At 43.8% G+C, this 26,874-nt stretch overlaps 1 protein-coding gene across 34 annotated transcripts in view; it reads right to left on the reverse strand.

Annotated features, from left to right (window-relative positions):
* SOX5 (SRY-box transcription factor 5) overlaps window positions 1-25,903 on the reverse strand; it is an 862,257-nt gene extending 836,354 nt beyond the window's left edge. For 26 of the 34 annotated variants that reach the window (XM_039544008.1, XM_039543959.1, XM_039543779.1 and 23 more), the window contains exon 1: window positions 24,554-24,937. The gene's annotated coding sequence lies outside the window, so the exon portion shown is untranslated. The other 8 variants (XM_039544018.1, XM_039543816.1, XM_039543795.1 and 5 more) reach the window with 5 other exon arrangements.
* Window positions 25,904-26,874: the final 971 nt, after the last annotated feature.

Genomic DNA, 26,874 nt, shown 5'->3' on the forward strand with positions numbered 1-26,874 from the left:
TCAAGGATTGAACTCACAACCCTGGGTTTAGCAGGCCAATGCTCAAACCACTGAGCTATCCCTCCCCCCTTAAAATCAATTACTGTACTCCTCCCCGACGAGGGGAGTAGTGCTGAAATCGACATTGCCGGTTCGAATTAGAGTTAGTGTGGACGCAATTCGACGGTATTGGCCTCGGGGAGCTATCCCACAGTGCACCATTGTGACCACTCTGGACAGCAATCTGACCTCGGATGCACTGGCCAGGTAGACAGGAAAAGCCCCGGGAACTTTTGAATTTCATTTCCTGTTTGCCCAGCATGAAGAGCTGATCAGCACAGGTAACTATGCAGTCCGAGAATCGAAAAAGAGCTCCAGCATGGACTGTATGGGAGACACTTGATCTGATCGCTGTATGGGGAGAGGATTCCGTGCTAGCAGAACTACGTTCTAAAAAACGGAATGCCAAAACATTTGAAAAAGTCTCCAAGGGCATGATGGAGAGAGGACACAATAGGGACTCATTACAGTGCCGTGTGAAAGTTAAGGAGCTCAGACAAGTATACCAGAAAACCAAAGAAGCAAACGGACAGTCCGGTGCAGAGTCGCAGACATGCCGCTTCTACGCTGAGCTGCATGCAATTCTAGGGGGGGCCGCCACCACTACCCCACCCCTGATCGTGGATTCCAAGGAGGAAGTACTCTCAGCCATGCCTGAGGATTTTGCGGACGGAGAAGATGATAAGGATGAGGACAACGAGCTTGCGGAGAGCACACAGCACACCGTTCTCCCCAACAGCCAGGATCTTTTTCTCAGCCTGACTGAAGTAGCCTCCCGACCCTCCCAAGGCAGTATCCCAGACCATGAAGCCATGGAATGGACCTCTCGAGTGTACCTTTGTAAATATTACACATGGTTTAAAAGCAAAACTTTTTTAATGATGAATTTGCCCTGAGGACTTGGGATGCATTCATGGACAGTACAGCTACTGGAAAAGTCTGTTAACGTGTCTGGGCATGTTGCGGAAATCCTCCAGGGACATCTCCATGAAGTTCTCTTGGAGGTACTCTAGAAGTCTTTGCAGAAGGTTTCTGGACAGGGCAGCCTTATTCTGTCCTCCACTAGGACACTTTACCACACCATGCTAGTAGCAAGTAATCTGGTATCATTGCATGACAAAGCATGACAGCGTATGGTCCCGGTGTTTGCTGACATTTAAGCAACATCCGTTCTTTATCTCGCTGTGTTATCCTCAGGAGAGTGATATCGTTCATGGTAACCTGGTTGAAATACAGGAATTTTAATTAAGGGGACAGAGGTGGCCATTCCTACGGGGCTGTTTGCCTGTGGCTGAAAAGAAATCCTTCCCGGCATTTAGCCAAGCGGGGGAGGCAGGGGGCATTGGCGTTTGGCTAGAAGGGATCTTCCCTGATACCAGCCTCGTGTTGCGGGGAAGGGGTAAAGTGATCATCCCAGAGAATTGGATGGGGGGGCAGGGGTAGCTTGGTTTCTGCTGCTGTACGTTAACACGAAAACTGCAGCACTCAACACGCTTTGCTTGGTATGGGAAATGAGGGTGCTGCTTTTATGAAGGTTGCAGAAGCCGAAAGACAATGGCTTACCATGGCCGCATGCAAGCTGAATTCTGTTGCCCGACCCTGTGTCCATGATCTCTAACACCAAAGCTGCAGGCACTCAATATTAAGATGAAAAATGCGACCTTGTACTGAAATCACATGTGCTATGTAATGTGAATAGTGTTGTTCACTGTGAAAGAGTACACACATTGTTCTGTAAAATGTATCTTTTTAAATACTTCTCTCCTTTTTTTCCTCCCTCACGCAGCTGCAAGTTTTTCAAGCCTCTCTCCTCTGTCCCGAAGGCTATTTCAGATAAGGTGGCGAAAAAAAACGCACGCAAGATGAAATGTTCTCTGAAATCATGCAATTGACCCGCAGTGAAAGAGCTCATTTGAATGAGTGGAAGGACACAGTATCACAGTACAGGAAAGCGGCCAACAAACATGAGGACAGGAGGGATGAACGTGAGGACAGAAGGGATGAACCCAAGGACAGGAGGGATGGTTGAGATGGGAGGTGGCAGCAGGAAGATCGGAGGACGCAGGATGCAATGCTGTAGCTACTCTGGGATCAAACGGACATGCTCCGGCGTCTGGTGGAGCTTCAGGAATGGCAGTAGGTTCACAGAGTGCTGCTGCAGCCCCTGTATAACCGCCATCCCCAAGTTCCATAGCCTCCTCACCCAGATGCCCAAGAATGCGGGGGGTGGGGGCTCCATGCACCCTACCACTCCACCACAGTGGACAACCCAAGCAAAAGGCTGACATTCAACAATTTTTGAAGTGGCCTTTTCCTTCCTTTCCTCCTCCCCTCCTCCCACACCCCACCCAGGCTACCTTGTCAGTTTTCTCCCTATTTTTATAATCAATTAATAAAGAATACATGGTTTTTAAATGATAGTGACTTTATTTCCTTTGAAAGCAAGCTGTGATCAAAGGGGGGAGGGTGGGTGGCTTACAGGGAATGAGTCAATCAAGGGCGCAGTTTTTCATCAAGGAAAAACAAACAGAACTGTCACACCGTAGCCTGGCCAGCCATGAAACTGGTTTTCAAAGCTTCTCTGATGCGCAGCGCTTCCTGATGTGCTCTTCTAATTGCCCTGGTGTCTGGCTGCGCATAATCAGCGGCCAGGCAATTTGCCTCAACCTCCCACCCCGCCATAAATGTCTCCCCCTTACTCTCACAGAGATTGTGGAGCACACAGCAAGCAGCAATAACAAAGGGGATATTGGTTTGGCTGAGGTCTGAGCGAGTCAGTAAAGTGCGCCAGCGACCCTTTAAACATCCAAATGCACATTCTGCCACCATTCTGCACTTGCTCAACCTATAGTTGAACAGCTCCTGACTACTGTCCAGGCTGCCTGTGTATGGCTTCATGAGCCATGGCATTAAGGGGTAGGCTGGGTCCTCAAGGATAGCTATAGGCATGTCAACATCCCCCAACGTTTATTTTCTGGTCTGGGAAGTAAATCCCTTCCTGCAGCCATTTAAACAGATTAGTGTTCCTGAAGACGCGAGTGTCATGAACCCTTCCCGGCCAACCCACATTGATGTTGGTGAAACGTCCCTTGTGATCCACCAGTGCTTGCAGCACCATTGAAAAGTACCCCTTGCGGTTTATGTACTGGCTGCCCTGGTGGTCCGGTGCCAAGATAGGGATATGGGTTCCAGCTATCGCCCCAGCACAGTTAGGGAACCCCATTGCAGCAAAGCCATCCAATATGACCTGCACATGTCCCAGAGTCATTACCTTTGGTAGCAGCAGCTCAGTGATTGCTTTGGCTACTTGCATCACAGCAGCCCCCACAGTAGATTTGCCCACTCCAAATTGATTCCCGACTGACCGGTAGCTGTCTGGCATTGCAAGCTTCCACAGGGCTATCGCCACTCGCTTCTCAACTGTGAGGGCTGCTCTCATCTTGGTGTCTTTGCGCTTCAGGGCAGGGGAAAGCAAGTCACAAAGTTCCATGAAAGTGGCCCTATGCATACGAAAGTTTCACAGCCACTGAGGATCATCCCACACCTGCAGCACTATGCGGTCCCACCAGTCTGTGCTTGTTTCCCGGGCCCAGAATCGGCATTCCACGGCATGAACCTACTCTATTAACACCATGATCTCCAAAGTGCCGAGGCCTGCAGTTTGAGAGAATTCTGTGTCCATGTCCTCATCATTCTCGTCGCTGCGCTGCCGCCGCCTCCTCACCTGCTTTTGCAGGTTCTGGTTCAGGATAAAACTGCACGATCATGCGCGAGGTGTTTACAATGTTCATGGCTGCTGCGTTGAGCTGAGGGGGCTCCATGCTTGCCCTGGTATGGCACCTGAACAGGTAACCCAGGAAAAAAGGCGCAAAACAGATGTCTGCCATTGCTTTCACAGAGGGAGGGAGGAAGGGGGAGGGGTCCTGACGACATGTACCCAGAACCACCCGCGACAATGTTTTTTGTCCCATCAGGCATTGGGATCTCAACCCAGAATTCCAATGGGCGGGGGAGACTGCACGAATTATGGGATAGCTACCCACAGTGCAACGCTCTGGAAGTCGACGTTAGGCTTGGTACTATGGACACACACCATCTAATTAATGTGCTTAATGTGGCTGCATGCACTTGACTTTATACAATCTGTTTCCAAAAATCGATTTCTGTAAAATTGGAGTAATCCCGTAGTGCAGACATACCCTAAGTTATGTCAACATACAGCTGCCCCAGCTATTCCATCACTTGTGCATGTCCACACTACGCCCTTTGTGTCAGTGGTGTGCGTCCTCACAGGAGCAATTGTATCGATTCAGAGTGTAGCATACCGTGGATAGCTATCCCACTGTGCAACTCACCACCATCCAGCACAGGGTATTTTGGGAAGTTTTTACAGTGCCTCATGAGGCCAAAATGAGTCACGCAGGGGTAACTGAGCATGGGCTCAACTTCCCATTATACAGTCTTCTCCATCCCATAATTTCATCTGCATCCCATAATATTTCATGCCTCTTTTCAAAATCCCTGCAAACCTACTTGTCCTTCTTTGCTGTCCGTCATCTGTGACAGAAGCTTGTATCCTTCATAGCTCTGCACTATTACGATGAGCATTGTGAGCACAAGACACCTGATCCTGATCCAGCAGGACACAGAAAAATAACAATTCAAGGTTGACGACAGGATTCATAGAGCAGCTGCGGGAGCACCAGTTCTGAGGGTGCTGTTGTGGTGCAAGTGTGCAGGGCCAATAATTGTCTCCTGCTATGCAGGATGACAATTTTGGTAAGCGTGCAGGACATAGTGGATGGTTTTGCAACAATGGGATCCCAAACTGTTGTCGGGCAATAGCTAGCATGCATCTCTCTATTTTAGCATCAGACCACCTTGCCACAGAGTACATCAACAGAAAGGGCTACTTTTCTATGGTAATGCAAGAGCTGGTGGATTACCTAAGGTGCTTCACTGACAACAGTGTGGTCTGGTCAGGGAAGATACATGATGCGGGCATCTTTAGGAACACAGGACTGTTCAGAAAGCTGCAAGCAGGGACTATGTTTCCTGACCAGTGGATTACCATTGGCGATGCTGAAATGCCAATAGTGATCCTGGGAGACCCAGCCTCATCCTTACTCCCATAGTTCATGAACCTGTACAGCAGCCACCTCAGCAGCACCAAGGAGCACTTCAACTACAGGCTCAGCAGGTGCAGGATGACAACTGAATGTGCCCTTGGTCGTTTGAAGGGTCACTGGCATTTGTCTACTCATGAGATTGGACCTCAGTAAAAAAAAAAAAATGCCAAATGGTTATAACTGCCTGCTGTATCCTGCACAATTTCTGTGAAGCAAAGGGAGATGTTCCCGTCGGGATGGAGGTGAGGCTATTAGAAGAGCTCAACATGGAGCTATATGACTCAGGGAGGCTTTGAAAGACCATTTTAATAGCGAGCCAAAGTAGTGTGCTCTAACTGGCCCTGGTCTTTTGCAAGGGAGTATGAATCTTGTACCGAGTGAGGTGTGTCTAGGAATAGAACACTGTCAATGCACCTATTAATATTGTCTGTAAATGATGTTAGGGGATCTGTAACAAAATAAAATAACAGGAAATTGGTGGGTGTAAGACTGCTCAGCCCCAGCCAGCATATGTTGTAAAGAAAGATAAATTATGTTCCCAAAACAGAATTTTATTCTGTAACCAGGCAAATAAAAAAAATAGAATTTAAGAAAACTTAATAAATTAAGAGGAACAAAAGTATGAAGTGGAGAGAATAGTCATTTCCATTTCACATTCACCTACACCAAACCGTGTCTTTTACAGCTCAGTGGATGTGAAGCGGTTATTTTTTTTAATGTCCCTCCAGATAGAGTGGTAAGGGTAGAGCACAGACCTCTAATACCATGTGGAATATTGAGGTGGGGGTATAGGGAGGTCCCAACAGAGAGTTCTCCATGGGCTGCAGAGGGAGGTGAGCATGGGCTTGTTAAACCTGCAGGTTTCACCAGAGTCTGCAGAATCTCTGTTTGACGTCTGAAAAGCACAAGCTTCTCCTCTCTCCACTCTATGCTTGTCCATGCTGTCTGCAAGGGTGATCCGTGCTCATTCTCTGAAACAACACTGGTTTGCAGGATCTCCTGGAACATGTCACCCTGAGTCCCATGGGTGGTGTGTGAACGGCCAGATGTGGGAGACTAGCCCCCAGCCCCACCACTTCCGCCCAATGCCCCACCCCTTCCACCACCCCCACCAGAGCCTGGAGCACCCCCCCGCCCGACACAGTGTGGCCACCACACCCTGCTCCAGGCTAGACCCTCCCAGTTCCCGCCTCCCCCGCCCCAGGCACCAGGAGGGTGGTCTGCACAGACCCAGCCAGGTCCACCACATGGGGAGCCATAGAGGGAGTTCTGGGGGTGGAGCGTGGGTGGGGCCACACCTGGCTGTTTCGGGAGGCACAGCCTCCCCCAGCCTATGACACCCACCATACATGCCTCTCCTTTTTCCTTCTTATCTGGCTCAGGCATTCCCCAGGTGCAGAGGGGGAAGGCCCTCAAGGCCAAAATACCAGCAGCTGAAGATACAACACACAGAGGTACCATCATCACTGTATCCACAACAGAAATCAAAACTTAAGATACTGAACTCACTCTCCTTGACCTCTACAAGTTGTAAACACTACATTTTCACTTCTCCTTGGGACTGATACAGCATGGTGAGAGTCACAGCACCAGCCATGGTGTGTATGGCCTGGGGGTGAGGGTGGGGTTGGGGAAATGAGGGATAGCTCGCAGGTGTGAATGTATGTGTGCAGAGCAATGGAAGTGAATACTGGCACTATTTTCCACAGACCGTGGTGATTTTAGCTGATCTCTCACTCCTGAGGGTAACAGAGGCAGAGAGAGCACAGCCGCTGCTGGTATCCCGATGCCATCGCAGTCCATATGCTGCTAACCTGTGTACTGCAATGGTGCCTGCTGCAGTAATCACTGAGTGGCATGGAAAAATGTCCTACTGCAGCAGAAAAAAAAATAAGGCAGCTGTCCCCAAAAACCTTTGGCAGAGGATTGCGGAATACCTCCAGGAAAGTTTCATCAAGTTCTCTACAGAGGATTCATAGGACATCCCAATGCACATAAACAAACTGTTCTGAATAGCCCCCTTTGCCTAACTCAAGAGGGGAATTAAAAACTGATAGCAACTCTACCTCTCTTGTTTGTTTCACTACCTCTTCCGGCACAAGTAAAAAAAAAAGAGTAAATCAACATGTGTCCTGCTGCTTTAGGGGTTCCGTCCCTGTAATTTCAAAGCCAAGTGCCTATTTATCAGAGGTTCTTTCTCCTACATCAGGCTCGCCCGTGCTCACTGCACTGCAGTGGAGTGAAAAAGATGTACTGGCTCACTAGATCCCCCAGTCATCTGTCTCCCATCCTCCTCCTGACGGTTCATGGTGAGAGCCTGTGACTTGGACTCCTCTCAAGTATTCAGGGGGCTCTTGGGGATGGAGGTGGGGTCGCCGCTGAGGGTGGCATCCAGCTCTGTGGCTCCACACCAGATCTATTGTTCACCTCCCTTGCCTTCTGGTACACCTGCCGCAGCTCCTTGGCTTTCACATGGCACTGGTCCTGCTCCTAGCCTCGCCCCATCTCCCAAGCAATCTGCTCATAGATGTCAACTTTTCCACAGCTGGATTGGAGCTGTCCCTGCACAGCATTTTCTCCAAGTAGGCCCTGGAGCTTCAACACCTCCTGTGTACTGCAGGCAGGAGCACGTCCGCAGCACGGAGCTGGCATGGTCAGCTGTGCAGTTGCACACAATAATGGAGAGTTGCTACTGGGGTGCTCTCCAAGCTGAGTAGACAGGAAAAGGAATTTCAAAAATGTGCAGGGTTATAAGGTGGAGGGGTGGCTTCCTGTCCACCTGGCCCCTGGGCAGCAGAATTCACAACAATGACCAGAATGGTCAGGATGTGGCATTGTGGGTCAGCTCCTGGAGGCCAGTAACAGTCAAGGTAAGTACTGCAACCTACCTCATGGACCTTGACTTTACGCTGCTTGGGGAGGTGGTGTTATTAAGTTGAGGACGCGGGGGAGGAACAGTGTGTGTGTGTGTGTGTGGATTAGTGGGTTTGTTGTAATAAGCCATAAATCCAATGTCTTTATTCAGTCCATGATTTTTAGTGTCTAGCAGAGATATGAATTTAAGCTTCAGCAATCACTTCACTCCTGAATGAACTCTCGCAGAAAAATTATAAAAGACAAAAATACTGCATCACCTGCAGGTGAATACTTATCACAAAGCGATCGCTCTCTATATCTGACCCCTCAGTCCACATCCTCAAAGGAAGCCTGCACATCTTCAAAAGACAAGCCTGGGAACTTAGATTCATAACTTTGCTAGACAGTAAAAATCATGAACTGAATAGAGACACTGGATTTATGGCTTATTACAACAACCTGTAACTCACTAACCCCAGCCCCCCTCCGACACACACACACACACACACACTCCTTTCCTCCCCCTCCCCTGCTCATGACTAGAGAGGTGTTGACAGGCTACTTCATCTTGAATGATCCCTTGAAATGTGTGTTAACTACTTATGCTAAACACTATGTTCCACTTCATATATAGCTGTGACACTCTGAATACACTGGGAAGCCTGAAAGCTTATCTCTTTCACCAACAGAAATCAGTCCAATAAAAGATGTTATCTCACCCACACTGTCTCAAAAGTTATTTTGCAGTTTAATGCTGAGCGGGATTCCATCGGATTGCAGGTAGCATCTAACTCCTGAATGGGCACTTAGATGAAAGCTTCCCTACTTGATTTGTCAGTACATAATTGATTTGTCCTGTCTCTCCTAAATTTCTTTTGCAATTGCTTCCCCACAAAAACGTTCCTGTACCCATATTGTATCTATAGGCTATTCCGAATTGGATTCATTGGTAGTTTTCTGCAGTTACATTTCTTTTTCAACTGATGTTTCTTTTTATTTTTTCTGAAGTTTTCAGGGTAAAACAAAACAGGAATAACACCTTTCTAAAATTACTACTATCCCACCATCTTCCAATGTGACATTAACAGGAGACAATATTTTCCAGAGCTATGAAGCATACACTGTCCTAAATTACATTGCAGTTGCTGCCTGAGCTTTGAATGGGAAGGCTCCCAGGGATCTCACTCTTTCAGTATTGACTGCATTTACTGTTTTAAAATATTTTTAACCCAGACATTGAAGTTCCAGCCTAGCAGTCCTTCATGCTAATCCTAGCCTGGGTGACTGTTCTTAAGGGAAAGCATTCAAAATATTGTAACAGTGCATCAACTTTGACCTTTTTCACTTCAAACATAAGACTTCACTTAAAAGGGGGGAAAAAATAGATTCCAGAGGGAATCACTGAACTACGACCTGCTTAAAATTAGTTTTGTTTTAGTGCCTGCGTGATGACTCAACAGGCCAATTTTCCAAACACAAGACATTTCTGCTCCTGAAGATTCCAGTTCAAGTCCTGGTCTCTGCTTACTGGGGTCAGACCAGAACACTTTGTTCCATGGCTTCACGCAATGAATTCCCAGATATCCATAGCCTTGCCAGATGTTGGCGTACATGGTCATAAGTGGAGCTGTCACCAGGCTAATTTTTTTTTAAAAAACAGGGGCCAGTCAAATCCATAAAGAGTTTTGCTTCGCAATATGTATGTTAAACGGCAAGCATTTCCCATCAAAATTCAGCCGTTTGGAAATATTTATATGGTTTTGATAAACATTTCATTATAAGCTGGATTCTTTTTTGGGGGCGGGGGGGAAGGGAAATATACAATGTTAGCAGTGCAGCAAATCATTCTCAAATAAGGTCTGCCGGAGCGTACCCATCTCACTGGGAGTAGATTTGATTTTTTTTTAAATCTGCCACAGGCTAAATGAGTCACCATTAACTTCACTGCTGCAAAAAGTTTCATCAAAACACTTCATTTGCTCTTCAACAGGACTTCAAGAGTGGTACCTGATATCAAAAAACCCTGTCAGTTAAGAAAGAAAAAAAATATCCTAGGAAATCAAAAGTCCCGCATAGTTTCAGGCCAATTTATTTCCTGTAGAAAAACCATCATTCCCCAGCAAAACTCACCAAGAAAAACAAATGTCATTATTCTGAACACAATTATTATTACTAGAACTATTACTAATTACGTTACATTGACACAGCACCTTTCATCAGAGCATCTCTAAGCACTTTGCAAACAATAAATTTTCACAACACCCCTCTAGAGCAGGAAATCTCACAACAGCCCTACTATGATCCTCATTTTATCTCTCATGCTCTAACTGCTAGACAAACTCCTTCCTTTCAAATGCTTCCACAAAAACTGGAAACAGAATTTTTTTCCTGAATTAGAGCCTTTTTTTGTTTGTTTCTATTTAAAAAGGGAGAGTAGAGGGGAAGAGAGAAACCAGAAAAGATTCAGCCCTTAGCGAGAACTAAGTTCTTTTAAGAGCTGATCCATTTTAAGTGGCATCTATGACATTTCCATTCTTGTTTCATGGTCATGACGATAAAAAGAAAGTCATTTGCTAGTCTCCATCACCACCTACTTGAAAGTCATTAACCAGTGAACACAAAAGCATTTCTGCACAATGCTCTAACTTCTCTGAATTTGATCATCTGAGAACTAAACAGTCAACACTAAAGTGTGTTCCATGTGTTTGGGGATGGTTTGTTTGTTTGTTTTTTTAAATGAACATGAGGGTGTTTGAATCAGGCCACTAGAACTTAGATATTTAGACCTTTAGCATATTCAATCAATATTCTCTTTAATTGTTTTACATTTTGTACCTGTACAAACAACCACATACTGGTTCTGTGACAACAAATGACTGATTCTCTCTGCCTTTTACTCTCCCTCCCCTGCTACTAATTCTACTTCAACGTGGGCTGTACCAGCTCACCAGAATCCTGGGCACATACTCACATTCCTTATTCCTAGCCCGCCCCGTTGGGCCAGTGCCATCGCATCTCCACTGCTATTTTTTGGCCATATTAGCTAAATTAAAGCTAGCACAGGATGCCTACCTAAGCTGCAAATCATACAGTACCTCCAACTGTAATGCAGACATATCCTAAAACCCCACTCAACAAACCCCTCCCCCACAAAAAAAACACACACAACAAAACCTGGCAATACAGATAGGCCTTGCATCACACCTTGAACATTATCAGTCTGACAGACCAAAGGGAAAGTAAATTCCCAAAGGGAATAGCAATATCCAGTCAGTAATCCCCTCTTGTTTAAGACAGAGTCCTGTTATCTTGAATACCCCAGCTGATCATAACTGCCACAGAATCACACAAGGATAGAACTGGTAGGTTGGACCCCAGTCACTTAGGACTTTCTATGCTAGAACTAGAGCTGGAAAAGCAGCAAGCAATTTTATTTGTCACCTCTAGATTAAAAACCCTATTTAGAAGTAGCCAAAATTTTGCACCCCCCAACGGGCTCAACCTTGCCTTCACTAGTATAGACACATAGCAACAGGTGTATTTATTTAAAAAAAAGAAAAAAAAGACACCCCGTACTAAAACAAGCCAATCCATTGTACATTTTTCTCCCTCCAGGGAGAGGATAAGAGAACCCACAACCTGTGGCAGATGTGTAGTCACGTTGCTTAATGCACTGCTGAAAAGCATTCAGATACTATGCTTGTGAGCCTAGAATAAAATCCTATACAGAATAGAACAGAATCTTCTAGCCAAGTGCGTGGGTTTGAAAGCACATTTGGAAGCCGCTGATTCCTGAACATCCACCAAAAGCTGGGGTACAACAAGAAGTCCCCTCCCAAAGGTCGTGAGCCTGCTTCACCAACAGCAGACCATCCACTCTGTCAGAGAAACTGATAGAACATCTTCCTTGATTCCCCATTTTCCTTCCCCCCCCCCCATAGAGATCAGCTCTGCCTTTTTTGGTCTCAGCCACAATTAAGTAGCCCTCATCTGATCCCCAAACTCTGTTGAATCCTATCAAATATCTCCAGAAACAAGAGCTAGATTCATTAACCTGGGTGTCACTGGCACACTGGAGACACTGCAGCCCATATTGCAAGTGGCATGGGGCCACTGTGGACAGAAAAAACATCTGTAATTCTGGCCAACTGGCCACAACTTTGTTTAACAATACACTTAGAGCAGAGGTGGGCAAACTACAGCCCACGGGCCACGTCCGGCCCAGCCCTTGAGCTCCCAGCCAGAGAGACTAGCCCCCGGCCCCTCTCCCGCTGTCCTCTCTCCCCTGCAGCCACGCTGCTGTGCGGTCAGCGTGGCTTGTGCCCACCTTCCAGGCTTTCCAATAAGCCTGTCCTGCCACTCTGAGCGGCATGGTAAGGGGGCAGGGAACGGGGGTTGGGTAAGGGGCAGGAGGTCCCAGAAGCAGTCAGGGGACAGGGAGCGGTTGGATGGGGCAGAGGTTGGGGGGGGGGGGGGCAGCGGTCAGGAGACAGTGAGCGGGGGGGTTGGTTAAGGGGTGAGGTCCTGGGGGTCCCAAGAGGGGGCAGTCAGGGGATAAGGAGGCGGGGTTGGATGGGGTGGGATCCCAGGGGTGGTTGGGGTGGAGGGTCCCAGGAGGGGGCCATCAGGGAACAAGGAGCAGGTGGGGTTGGATAGGGAGTGGGGTCCCGGGGCGGGGTTGTCAGGGGTGGGAAGTAGGAGGGCTGGATGGGGGCAGGGGCCAGGCTGCTTGGGGGGAGGGGGGAACACAGCCTTCCCTACCCGGTCCTCCATACAGTTTCACAACCCCAATGTGGCCCTCGGGCCAGAAAGTTTGCCCACCCCTGACTTAGAGTAACCCTCCGACAGAATAACTCCTGTGATGCAATCACTCCTGGCAACAGCAAAGAATAGGGGAGTTCCCCAGTCTTCCATCATTCTCCCTGATGGTGACTCTGGTTCAGAGCCTCTTAAATACTCTGGGGCATGGCCAATCCACTGGGCCTATTTGAGTGCTTTCATTACAAGGCCTGTCGGAGCAGAGATGCAGAGAATAGTATTATGAATTACCAGCAAGCTTCATAAAACCTGAGCTGTCACTGGATTTAAACAACCTGAACAAACCAGGTTAATCGTCCCCTGGAACAATTCTGCTGCTCAGGCCTTTCAGATGTGATGGTGCAGGTGAAAAAGCCTTTCTTCACCTCCTACGCACCCAGGCATAAATCTGCAAACATTATTTATGCTGCAGTCAGACTCAGTTTGAGCCTTTTGCTGATTTCCTTCTTGTTTCCTCAATCTCAGGTCACCTGAATACCTTGACAACCTGTAAGGATGAATTGAGCACAAAAAATTGTTTAGGAACAAGTGAATCAGTGACCAGGCTGGTCTGATGTTTGCATGAAAACTTAAAGGAAAGTTAAACAAACGTATTTCAGTGTCCCAAAACGTATGCCAACATGCACCACATTGGCTTGGAAAAGGGGGTCAATGATTCAAAATATGGCCAAAAAGGGACTTGCTGCTCTCCCCTCCCCCCCTTTAAAAAAAACCAAAACCAAAAAGCAAACCATAGTAAATGGAGCACAGGGACTTTTTTCATGGTGCATCCTCTAAAACGTGGATCAGTTACCTGAAACATCTACTGATCCAGGTTTAGCTGTATACTTGCCCAATCCCTTAGTTGCCTCAGTTTTAAAACATCGTAACACAACATATTTGGAGACCATCAATACTTAAGACTAATAGATTTTACAGCCAGAAAAGACCAGTCAGATCTCCTCCACAAAACAGGCCACAGAAGCTTGCCCAGTAATTTCTGTATCAAGTCCATAACTTTTGTTTGACCTAGGGTGACCAGATGCCCTGATATTATTGGGACCATCCTGATATTAGGGGTTTTGTCTTAGATACACAATTATACTCTGCCATTCCCTTCTCCCCCACTCCCCAAAAAAGTGTCCCGATTTTTCACACTTGCTATCTGGTCACCCTAGTTTGACCTATGGCGTAAATCAATACATACTTAGGGATCTCTATATGCTTAATTGCATGCTTGAATAAGCACAGAGAGCTGCACTTTTGAATAATGAACCTTTTTTTTTAGTCCAATCCTCCAGCCCTCTCTCAGACAAACTGAGCGCTGGAGCAAGCAATGTGGTATTAAATGTAAAGTGTTATGCATTGCATTTTGGTTTTTTATTGTTATTTTTGCAATTTTATCAATTATTTAATTTATTATTTTACAAATTATGCATTTGATTATATAATTCAAAAAATTTAAATTAATGCTCATCTTCCATAACATAAGATTTAAAAAAGGCTCCACTTCAGCAAAGTACTTCACCAACTTTAAACACTTGCTTCATCTGGACTGAAGTGCTTAAAGTTAGGCATATTCACAAGTACATTGGGGCCAAAATCCCTGAACAGACATAAAAATACATCCAAACTCTGTGCTCTGCTTCTGGAAACTTTATTCCCTCTTTACACACAGTCAAAACCTGACAAGAGCTCACTGTCAGATTATGCAGGAAATCTGCAAGTTTCACCAAGGTGTGATCTTATACTTTTTCACACATTATTGTATCATGCCGTGCCAGAACACTAATGTATGCACAGTTCTAAAATAACTCATTTTATTACAGCACAACACTGAAAACCATACTAAAAACCCAATCAGCAGAGCTCTAGAGATTTGTTCCTCTCTCACTTGAAAATAGATAAAGGGTCACAATTGCCTTTCTTACCAAGAAGGGGGATGGGGAGGGGGAGGGAAACCAGATGCCACAGACTCTCATCATTCCAAATCTTTTTAATGGAACTCTGTTGGTATCAAATTGGTCTTTGGTCACAGTGTGATGGGACAATGGGATTTAGTAAAATTTAATCAATTTGCAAACTAGAAATATATTTTTTTCTTCTCTCAAATTTGAAACCAACACTTTTTTTTTTGCTGGCCTACTTTCTTTTAAGTTGCTTTAATTATTTATGAAAACGCAATAATGCATTACTTTGCTGTGCAAATGTTGAGAAGGAGATAGTATCTCTTTCAAGCGAAGATTAAATAAACCCCTGTATAACCACATATGTTAAGATATTTTGCAGGTAATACTTTCATTTCTCCGCTCCTTTTTCTGTGCGTGTGTGTGTGTGTGTGTACTTGATTGAATAAAAGAAAACAAACACATGTATAGCTCTATAGAAGAGCAACACATGGTCAGCTGGACCAAAACATTAGCTCTCTCGGTCTTTCACTCTCTCGATACATATAAAGTATAACAATAAAACTAATCAGGAAACAGTATAAGGGGGTAAACTAAAGCCCACTGAAGTCAATAAAAAGGATACCCTGGGTCTTGAACTGTAACCAGAGGGTGGAATCCTGGTTCCATGGTAATCAAAGAAGCCAATAGCAAAACTCCCATTGATTTCACCCAGAGGCTGGCATTTTCAAAGCGACTATGAGAGTTATTCTCTCAAATCCCACTGAATTCCAACAGTCATTGGGTGTCTAAATCCCCCAGGTGCCTTTGAAAATCTCAGGCAGAGGTGAGCTGTGATCCATATCATAGACAAATTGGGGGTTCAACTTTTACAGGCTCTGATCATGCACTCACTGAAATTAAAAGCAAAGCACCTGTTGACTTTACTGGGTTCAAAACTAGGCCCCTAATGCCAGTCTTGCAGCCAATGGACATTTTGGGTATTTCATGACTGCGTGCTCATAATATAGACAGAGTATCAGAGGGTGGCCAGATCGTGAAATTGAAATGCATCCGCATAAGTGGGCATTCACCCACGAAAGCTCATGCTGCAAAACGTCTGTTAGTCTATAAGGTGCCACAGGATTCTTTGCTGCTTTTATAGACAGAGTATCGGCCTAAGGGGAAAATGACCAGCAAGTACTACTAAATGAACACTGACATTTAAACATTATATAAAGCAAATTGGTTTCCCTAAAAGTATTTATTTTTTTTAATTTGTGTGTGGTGGGGGAGGGGGTGTTTCACTCTGTTTTCTTGGTTATATTGCAATCTCTTCTAACGCCAACTATGTAATACGGCCCCAATGTTATTCCTCTGAGCCCAATTCAACACAAATTCCACATGGCTTCTGCAACCACTGCAGCCTCCCACTCACACCATCTTTCAGAGCTCATGCATCACGGATTATCACATCAGAAAGTTTCACTGAATCTACCGCTCCTATTATTCACCACAGCTTTAAAAACTTGGAAGTCAAATGTTCAAAAATGCAGAAGTGACTTAGGAGCCTGAGTCTCCTTTTTAAAAAAACAAGTGTCAGCACGAAGCACTTGTGGCCCTGAAAGTCAACATGATGAAGTGCTTAACTCCCTTTTGAAAATTTTACCTCTAGGCCTTAATTCAGGAAAGTGCTTAAGCAAACAGCTTAACTTTTAGCATGTGCTTACATGTTTTGCTGAACTGAGAGGCTTAAGCATGTTCTTAAAGTTAAGCACACACTAAATGCTTCACCTAATTAGGGCCTTAGACCAGTTTTTGCACAACTCATGTGCTATATTCTGGATCAATTTATGGTGGGAGCAAAAATTCAGAAGTGTTTTAAGTCATCTTTGTTTGGATGAGCAAAACGTATAAAATATTCTTATCTAAATCAGTGTATTAGGGTCCATGATTTTAAGAGTAAACATTTTTCCTCCTATGACTGGTAATAGAATAGGATTTTGAAATTAAACACAGCCAGAAGAAAAATACTACATGGATTTTAAGACATTTCAGCCCCCTATGCAAAGGGGACTTTAAAATAAGCCTTATTGCTAATTTTATATACATCATATGCAGAATATTCTGCATATAAGTCCTGTTGATATTAATGGCATTTTATCCAAATCTGAGCCATTTTCCCCAAATACAACTTTTTTAAATTTAGAATTTCCCTCAACTTTCCCTTTATTTTATTTAAAAACACTTTTCCCACTTTGATACTTCCAGCTAGGAGTTGCTTTGAAAAGCTGAATTTTTGTGCTGATAGAGGATGATCAATAGGGAGCGCTTTTGCATCAGAAGGAGCAAAATTATTTTCCTCTGTCTCATTTAAAGCATATCATCCATCTCTATCATCTGAGGGCTTCTCTGTGACCTATGTGAAGTGAGGTGATGACCTCATTACAGTTCCTGGTGGAAAAATAGTTCAGACCACAAAAACCACCAAACTGGTTGCCTTTTTAGCAATATCACCAGATAATTCAAGGAAGACGTTTCCGACACAGCAAATCACTTAAGCATATGCTTAATTTTAAGCATGTAAGCAATCCTACAACCATGTGCTTAACCAGAAGCATATACTCAAGTGTTTTGCTAGATCAGGGCCCACATGGGTAGAGAGGGCTGAACTCCCTTCTTATCCCTTGAGTTGCTCCCTGCAGATCGAATTGAGATGAAGCAGTGCACATTACACACTGTTGCTGCATGTTTCAGGCTGATTGAGGCCTTCAGTTTCCAGAATTGTTTATCCATTGCTTTTCACAAGCACTAAATTCACATGTATATATATGTCCAACAAAATTTCCTCGTTTGTCATCTGACTTATGCAAGACTGAAGATGGTAGATTAATCCCTACAATTGCAGAATTTCCATATTATCCAAAATGTTACTCACCTAAGGCATCTCTGTTTATAGGAATGTCACAAGTACCTCCACTCCAGCTCTGTTTTTGTCGGATGTCAGCAGTGAGTATGAAACGGATGTCATCAACCCAAAACTGTCAGGTTTGCACGGAGAACAAAAAAGCTCATCCTAAATTTGTAGCTATCTAATGCATAATCCATGTTTGACACCTGGAAACTTCAATTTGCTCATCTTAACAACAACAACAACAACAAACTTTCTGCAGGATAGTTCACTTATACAGACTCTCCCTCCCTGGAAGGCTAGACTCTATCAATGTTCATTCCACAGAATCAGGACTATCCTGCCTCTAACTACAGTTTCTAAATGGGTGACAAATATAAAACCAGCCCCAAGCTCGAACAAGCACCAGTAGCTGCCATAAAACTAGATAATGTTTTCACCTCTCTTAGTCAAAAGGCAGAGAAGCGATCTTCTCCCAGATGTGTTTGAATAACATATTGTATTAATGTGTTAGCTATTTCAGGGCCATTAACCATCCTTTTCTGATTCTTAAATAGTCTGCATACCAGGTTACAATTAAGCTGCAGTGGCATATATAGGTGACTTGAATTCAAGTATTTTATTATCCTGAATTTTCCTCTATTTATTATTTGATTGGTAGGACCTGATCCTGCACTCCTTACCCAGGCAAAACTATGACTGACTTCCATATACAGAGGGTGGGGGCAAGATTTTCAAAATAACTAGTGAATGTGGGTGTCCCTCCTGAGACACTTTAAACAAGCCCGATTTTCAGGAAATGTCAAGCATCTGCCCTCTGAAAATTAGGCCTCTCAGGTGTCTAACGTGGGGCACCAAAATCACTAAGTCCCTTTTGCAAATCTTGGCCATTATATTTAGGGCTATATGAATACATAAAGATGTTGGCCTCAGCATCAGGATTTTAGACTGAAGTTAGTGAGAATTTTGCCTGAATAAAACACCCAGAATCAAACAATAAACAATCATCCTTCAAGTCCTAAAGAAGGGATGACACCTGAAGAAATTTAGATCCCAGTAGTAACCTGGTACTTTTGAAATTATTTAAGGAAAAGTCTTGTTTGGGGGGAATGGGGAAGAGGAGAAAGAAATGGGATAAACAGTTAGCTTAGACACATTACATACAAGATATCTTCCCCCAAAATAAACAGAAATCAGAATATGTCTTAAAATCACCTTGAAACTGCCTGATTTACAATGGTTTTTAATGATCCCTGAGTTTTTCTGTTTAAATTTGCTTCAAGAAGCTTGGCCTCCTGCTAAGAAGCAAGTTGCTGTTTCATTAAAAATTGTATCCCCCACTAAGAGAAACAATATCTCCATTCACTGATAGGGGATACTAAAACAGGGACAGGTATTGCTTTAAAAAAAAAAATCTAGTTAACTTTTTAACCCATATATTCTTACTAAGTAAACATTTATTTAACTAGCTAACATATTATAACTATTTCCTGCAGGTTTTGTTTATATCAAAACTAAAGCATAACATAGGACTTCCATAAACTGAAAACATTCAGATATTTGCATCAATTAGCTGTTTGTCCGAAAGTGGGTGAGATCTTACATCAATTTAAAAGGCTGCCCTCATAAACCCTATTCAAAGTTGCACTCGTTTAATTTAAAGATGTGATTTTAATCCGATTTAAATGAACAGTTGCAAAACACAGTGTGGATACTCAATCAATTTAAACCTGCCATATCTATTTATCTTTGTGCAGTGAGGAATCACTTTAAGCTACATAGATATACCAGATGCAGATCAGATTAAGAGTGCCCAAACTGTGTATTACAGTGGTTTAACTACATCTGTTTTTAAACACATTTAAAATTAAACTGGTGCAACTTCGAATATAGTCAAGGCCCCAGTTACTTCTGCTCAGGGCCCAATAATGTAAGTATCTCCCTAGTGAAATGACTAGCTGCACATTCTTTGTTTTAAAATTTACCCCTTAACTGAGGCCTGATCCTGCAAAATGCTGAGTGCCTCTTGGGAGCTACTGAACACTCTCAAATTCCCAAAGGGGCACTCAGTCACCAACAGGTTTGGGAACTATGGCGCCAAACTTCCTGCATCTTAGAACAAACCAATATAGGACACAATTTCCTCAGGAGTTTGGCAACAATCATGCCAAGGATCAAAAGACCCTAATAGCAATGTATGATTTTGCACTGTATATGATTCTGTAGTTGTGTGAGGTTTTGTAGGTGGTAGGTGCTGCTTTAAAAATAAGTGTTGACCTATATTTTTCAGACAGTTTATTTCCTTGAAATATACATGGTTACCCTGGTCCTTAAACTCTGATCACCCCAAGCTGCCACCAGCTTCTCAAGGATTTCATTTAATTTAAAAGTACAACAGAGGGGTGAGGGAGGGAAGACTTTCTATTAAAGGACAATTCACTGAAGGGTCTTTTAGCTGAAAATTGTCAGCTCTGCTGAGGGCCAGTGGATCAAATTTAATGCTAACAAAGTGCTGCTGGTTGTGTGACTCATCACAGTAAGAGGTGGTGCTCAGGGCCACTCAAGTTCGATTTCTGGTGTTGTTACTGGGTTTAGGAACTGTAACCTAGGTGAGCAAAGATTTGCTAGATATTTGATGCACCAGGCAAAATGGCATTCTTACAATCACTTGCCTCCCAAGTGGATGGAAAGCCAGCAGGAGATTAGTAATTGTCCTTGTGCCTCTGAAAATGGCCACTATTAATAGAGCCCAGTGTGGGTTACCTATGGGCCTCAGTCCATGCTTGAGATCCAAAGAAAAAATAGACAGAAAGACTGAAACAGACTGAAGGTAGAGCTCTCAGAAATATTAAAGAACACCCTCCTCAGACTGTCAGGAAGCATATGTTTTCCGCAGACTGAAAAATAAAAGCGTGTGAGCTTTGGTAAGCAATAAGGAGAACTTGTGCAGACTTTGCATTTTACATATTGAGAAAACACCATATACACCTCTACCCCAATATAATGCTGTCCTCGGGAGCCAAAAAAATCTTACTGCATTATAGGTGAAACCGCATTATATCGAACTTGCTTTGATCTGCCGGAGTGCGCAGCCCCACCCTCCCAGAGTGCTGCTTTACCGCGTTACATCCGAATTCGTGTTATATCGGGTCGCGTTATATCAGGGTGGAGGTGTACATACACACAAAGAGGGTAAAGGAACCAGGAGACACAAAGGCCAAAGTGCTATAAGGATTACAATGAATCTTAAGTACTTCTAAGGTGCCCATCACTAAAGTAAGAAACTTAAAGAATCCAAGCTCCCTTAACAGCCTGTATAGGAGTGCAGAGTCTTAATCCTCTTCCCTGGGCAGGCTCTACCATATAACTCTATACACAATGTCAATGAATGTAGATGAATAATATCCTAATTAGAGATAGTCAGACCTAATATTTTGGTCTGGGCCTCCTCCTGAGCTCTCTCATTTCTCCCAAAATTTCCAGAGGGGTAGAGAGGGGAAGGCTTGGATTCAAATCTCCCAATCCTACAATTTTGGTCCCTGAATGGATCTCAATCAGAAAAAGAGTCTTTTCTGGACAGAAATCTCTAACAACTCGCAAGTTTTCAGCACCATTCAACCTGAAATCATCTCTGGTTCAACCTCAAAAAAATCAATCCCTCACCTAAACTTAATCTGGATCTGAACATTACCACACAGGACTAACTCTCAGATGAAAAGATTAAATTGAGGTATAAAAGGAGAACCTGCAGTATGTTAAACAAAACCTGCATTTTGTAAAAGGTCACTCCAATGGGATAGGGCCCATCTTTTTTCAGGCACAGCTTTCAATGCCTTCAATGGATGTATCACCTTTCCTGTTCAAAGAACACAGGATTATTCATATGCAAAAGTAGGGAAAAGAGACTTCACTGCTAACTGGAAAAATACTATTATAATAGCAATCTACTTAGAATGGTCAAAACCATTACAGCTTACAACAGCGCCACTGCAGTGTTTTGGCAAGGTTTTATTTTCCCTAAACTTTAGAAAACTTATTCCACTGAATGCTCTGTTTTTTTGGTTCATTCTCAAAATCCAGATCACAGCAGTTTATATCATTGTAGGTAGGAGTAACAAGGCAGAAACAAAAGTTCCTATATACCTACAGCATTATAATACTGTCACTAGCACCAAATCAAACTTAATGCTACTCTTTTCCTTGTTATGCAGTACATACTGGTATTTAGCTAAGCTACTTATAAACTTACTTGAAATATATTATTATTTTAGGATGTGTAACTGAAGAATTACTTTTTCCACAGTCCTGAATGTCAAGGAACTATCCAGTGTGAACAACACATCCAACATCTTAACTATATTGCTACTAACCAGTCTAAATGAGGCTGGCAAGTAAAATAAAATAAAAAATGTAATACATACATACATACATACATACATGTATATTGAACACTAGCATAGTTTCTCAATGTACAGATCTCAGAAATATCCCTTCCCATTTCAGCATTTATTACTAAACTGTCTGAATAATTAATTTGACTGAAAAAATGTTAAGCTACCTAAAACTCTTACCCCACCGCTATAAGATCATGACACTAAGATTTATGTTTCCCTAACATGAACTCAAATTTATATAGGGGACATTTATATGTTTATAGTTTCCTTTCCAAAAGCATATACTCACTTCCATCATTTACAAAACTTCATATTAGACTAAACCAGCTATACGCACATGCACACACAACTGAACTGAGTTAACCTGAAATAGTGAATACATCTCTCAAATGTTAATTTGCTTACAAAAGATGATTGTGGCTTTAAAGTCTTATATTCCATATAGTGTAACACTGTGCCAAAACAGTTTAAGTTCAACAAAAAGCTCTGAGGCAAGGCTTCCATGCATAATGGCCATGTGTTTATCAGGTTTTCATGTTCAAAAATATGACATATACATACTATGCATTCACAAAATGCAACAAATTCATGTCAGCCTCTCTCTTTAAGAGCAAAAGAGTTCTATAAGACAAACATTTGGATATTACTATATCTAAATAACACATTGACCTCTCCCCTATAGTCCCAGTTAAGTATTTGTAAACTACATATTTTACACAATGGATCCACTTTTTAGACAAAGATTAATTTTCTACCACAGGGAAGGACTAGGGGCTATTTAAAAAAACAAACAAACAGATATTGTACTCTGATTTTTATGAGGTAGGTTTCTGGAGAGAAAATACCAACAATTTACAGAGGAACTCTGAACAAAAGACTAAGAAACATCCCTCATTTACAAGAATTTGATTTAAATCTTAGCAGTTGATTTTTAGCTAGGTTGGTGACTGCAAGTTATAGATAAATCAGGAAAAAACACCCAAGAAAGTTTCTTCCAAATGTCTACAACTGGCATGCAATGTCATTAATTTATCTGAAATCAAGCTTAAAGCTGAATTCTTTAAAAGAGAGCAAAATACATCTTTATGAAAAACTTTTTCCTAATTTTAGGACAATTCTAACTTCAATTTCTCAAGAGTTAATAAAACACAAACACACACACACGCACTTGGTATCAGACTCTCTTTAAAAACACTAGTTCACAGACGTCCTTCCTATAATCCTGCTGAATTCTATTTTTTTTTTTTTACTGAAATGTTGAACGCCTACAAATCTTCCGCGTGTCTATTTCACTGGCCTGCTGTGTTTTTTTTTTTAAATGCCTGAGGTCATTATTTATGAGCAGAAGGGAAACAAATCACTCAGACCCAGTCTGTTTGGAGATTCCCACACTTATTACCCAAAATCCCACTGATTTCTATTGGTTCTGCCCTTGATCACACTACAGTGCTGAGACTGAATGCAGTCCCTAGGGAACAATGATCATGTTCTTCTTGATAAACAGCTCTAGTTATTCTAGGATCACAGTTGGGTTAAAATAAAGTCCCTTACATTTCTGTAAAAAGTTGGCTCAGTTCACTCCCACCTCCAGTTTTGGAGGAAGGGGAACATTAGAACAATATGCATGCATTGACTGACAGACCATATTTTTCTTTGATGTTTTCTTTTTGGTAGGAAAGCAGCTGAAATGACTGACCAAGAGCATTTAATCCATTTACCAGAGTCAGTCAATTTCTTAAGGAGCAATGAGGTTTGCAAACTATAAGGAACATGCTTACTGAAATATGTAACCAGTCTCTTTAGGCTGCTCTCCCACGCGAATGTGCCTTGCTCCCAGAGGATCGATACTCTACAAACTGCAGCTAGCATAGGCAAACATTTCCAGACCCAATACGAGTTTAACTCTCCCGGCCTCCTGTTGTTTGAGCCCAGTGCAAGGGGGAGTTCTCAAGGCACAAACCCTTAAAAGCGGCGCTGCAGTTTTCACTTTACACTCACACACACACAAAAAGGAGGAGGCAATTAAAACAATGTAAAGCTTCCTGTCTGCGAGATCCTCCAGAATCCTGAGGGATGAGCAATGTTCTTGCCACTCTAGGAGAGTTCCCTTCCCTGCCACCCACCCCCATGCAATCAATGAAGGGGGATGGAAGCCGTAACAAGTTGCACTGAACTTTAGGAGGTGTGCAAGACCCTGGAAACATCCCACCAGTGTTGACGGATCGTCCTCGAACACCCCACCACTTACCCCCTTTCACTGAGGGGGGGGTGACTTTGCCCGTTTAGTTTCACCCCCTCCCCAAAGGCAGTTGCCCCTTTCTAAAGCCAAACTCGCCCCTTTCTCCTAAGCCCCGGCACCTTCGCCCCCTCCCCAGCCAGCACTGAATCACATCCCCCCTCCTCGCCCCTCCAGCTGAAGCTGGGAACCAAGTGCTGAGTGGAGAGCAAGCCCCTGAGGCAAAGCTCTGTTGCTCTGGACATCTGCCCCCTTCCCACTATCCGCAACAAGCCAAGTTAAAACGGCTCTGTGAGAGCACCTACCCGGTCTCTTTAATGTCTCCTCTTGGCGTGGGATGCTAAGTGATACAGGGCTGGGGGGGAGAGGGGAGGGCACCGGAGGTGGGTATAGAGTTGATCTCTTCCCTTTGCGCTCTCTCTGTGTCTCTCTCTCAAGGACGAGGTGAAATCCCTTTGCTGGTCATGAGGCGGCTTCAGAGACAAACAACACAATGCGAGTGCAAATAACAAAAGGAAAAGAGAGCGAGAGAGAGACTGGCAACAGTGGGGGAGGAGAAGCTTTCTGTGCAATCTCCAGCCACCTCAGACACCCTGGAAAACGGGAGGGGGGGGGCGAGAAAGGGTGAGGGGAATAAGTGGCGAGTCCCTCTCTCACTTCAGCTGTCTTCTGATCTTTCCTAAACAAACCCTGACCTCTTTCCTGAAGAGTCCCCCCCACGCTCCCAGTCCAGCCAAATACAGAGAGTGGAATTTGCTTTCGTCTCTGCTGCTGCAGCTGAGTGTCTAGATTGTAAATAACACGCCGATTATTGACACCGGGCAAGGATTAAAACAAATCTGCCCCCCCCCCACTTAAAGGAGCACTATAAATATGCAAACGGGGAGGGTGATTATTCCCCCCCCCCCCGTTAACTTCTTCCCAATGCAGAAATGATTGCCGATGCCTGGGAAATGATTACCTGGTCCCCTTCCAGGAGGAGAGTCCGCTCCACTCTCTCTATTTGCTAAGAATAAACATCCGAGAGTTATCGTGTGGGTGCCCGTGTTTGTGTGTCCAAAGGAACCGCTTGTAATGCATGCAACTGACAGACCGGTGCAAACGCACAACACACACACAGTCTGAAGAGACCACTGCAGCCAGCCTCTCGGGTCTCTTCCTTTAGCTTCCTCTCTTAATCCTCAAGCGCCTTGGCTGGACGGATCCCCTATTTTTAGAAGCTACTAATTTTACAAAAAGGGGAAGGAAAGTAGTTTGGGGCGTTTTTATTGTTCCCTTCCCTACTCTCCAAAGCGGAGGAGAAATCAGTGAGTGCAAGAGGCACAGGCGACGGGGGATTGGAGCTGAAACACAGTCACACACTCTATAAAATGTGGCGGGTTTGAAACAAAACAGTCCTCATCCGAGTCATCCTCACCCACCGTCCATGCTAATCGCTTAGTTCCTGCTTTCCCGCACGGCGGGGGGAAAGACGCCCCTCTGCTTTCCACCGGCACTCCGAGAAGTCCTGCACAAAGTTACATCATCGCCCTTAGGTAAAGCACCGAGCATACACGGGCTGAGACTCCAGCACAGGCTTGCCCACTAGCTGGGTCCAGCGCTCTCTGCCGATCTTACTTTCATTTACTTAAAACAGCTGCGGGGGTGGTTTTGTTTTGGGTTTTTTGGCCACACAGCAATCTCAATCAATCACACACAATAAGGAAGAACGGGGGAGATCCACTCACTATTACCTCTCCTTAAAACTACACAGAACGAGATATGGGTTATTCGTCGGGGGAGGAATAAAAGCTTTGATCCACAATCTCTCTCTCTCTCCTGGATTTGAATGCTCGCTCTTTCTTATTTCTGTCATTTTTCTTCAAAAGCTCATCAATTGACTGCAGCCATGTCTCCAGGCATTCCCAGCATTTCCCAGAGTGCAACACCACCAACAGGAGATCAATGACCACATACTGTTTACTCTTAATACCAGCAGGACTACAGCTGAAGTTGGATGGTGGTGTGTGGGTTTGTTGTTTTTTTTTTTTAACTTGGGTGGGGGAGGGGATGGGGGTAGAGTGTGCATGTTTGCATGATTTTGTTTCTTAACAGTCATTTTCTGACTGCATATAAAACAGTAGTTTGTAGGCAAATAGATTTCCTGGTCACATGCAGCATACACACACACCGCTCACAATGCATTCAGGTGGAAAAAAAGTCATCTTTATTTCTATACCCTGGAACTGCAGGGGTGAAGGAGAGTCACTCTGATTTCTTTATTAATAAAGTAGCATTTGCACTTTTTAGATAGGGGAATGTTATGGAATCTCTTGCAAGAGTCTTATTTTTAATTGCCTATTTTGTCCACAGGCCTTTGTAAACTGGATAAACAGGTTCAGCATGATTTTTAGATTGATTTGTAAGCAAAGAGTGGAAAATGAAGAACGTATTGTGTGCCAAATTGTTAAAGGAAAGTAAGTCTGGTTATTATTCATCTCCACAGAGAGAAGTCTTATCTTCTACAAATATTTGATACTGGGCCCAGTCCAATAATTAACAGACCAATCAAACAATTTCACTACTTTTTCCAGGGACTTTAAAAGTCATCATATAGAGTTCATAAGCATTACAATCATTTTTGTCT

The sequence above is a fragment of the Mauremys reevesii genome, linkage group 1 (genome assembly GCF_016161935.1).
Source record: "Mauremys reevesii isolate NIE-2019 linkage group 1, ASM1616193v1, whole genome shotgun sequence".
NCBI classification, from domain to species: domain Eukaryota; kingdom Metazoa; phylum Chordata; order Testudines; family Geoemydidae; genus Mauremys; species Mauremys reevesii.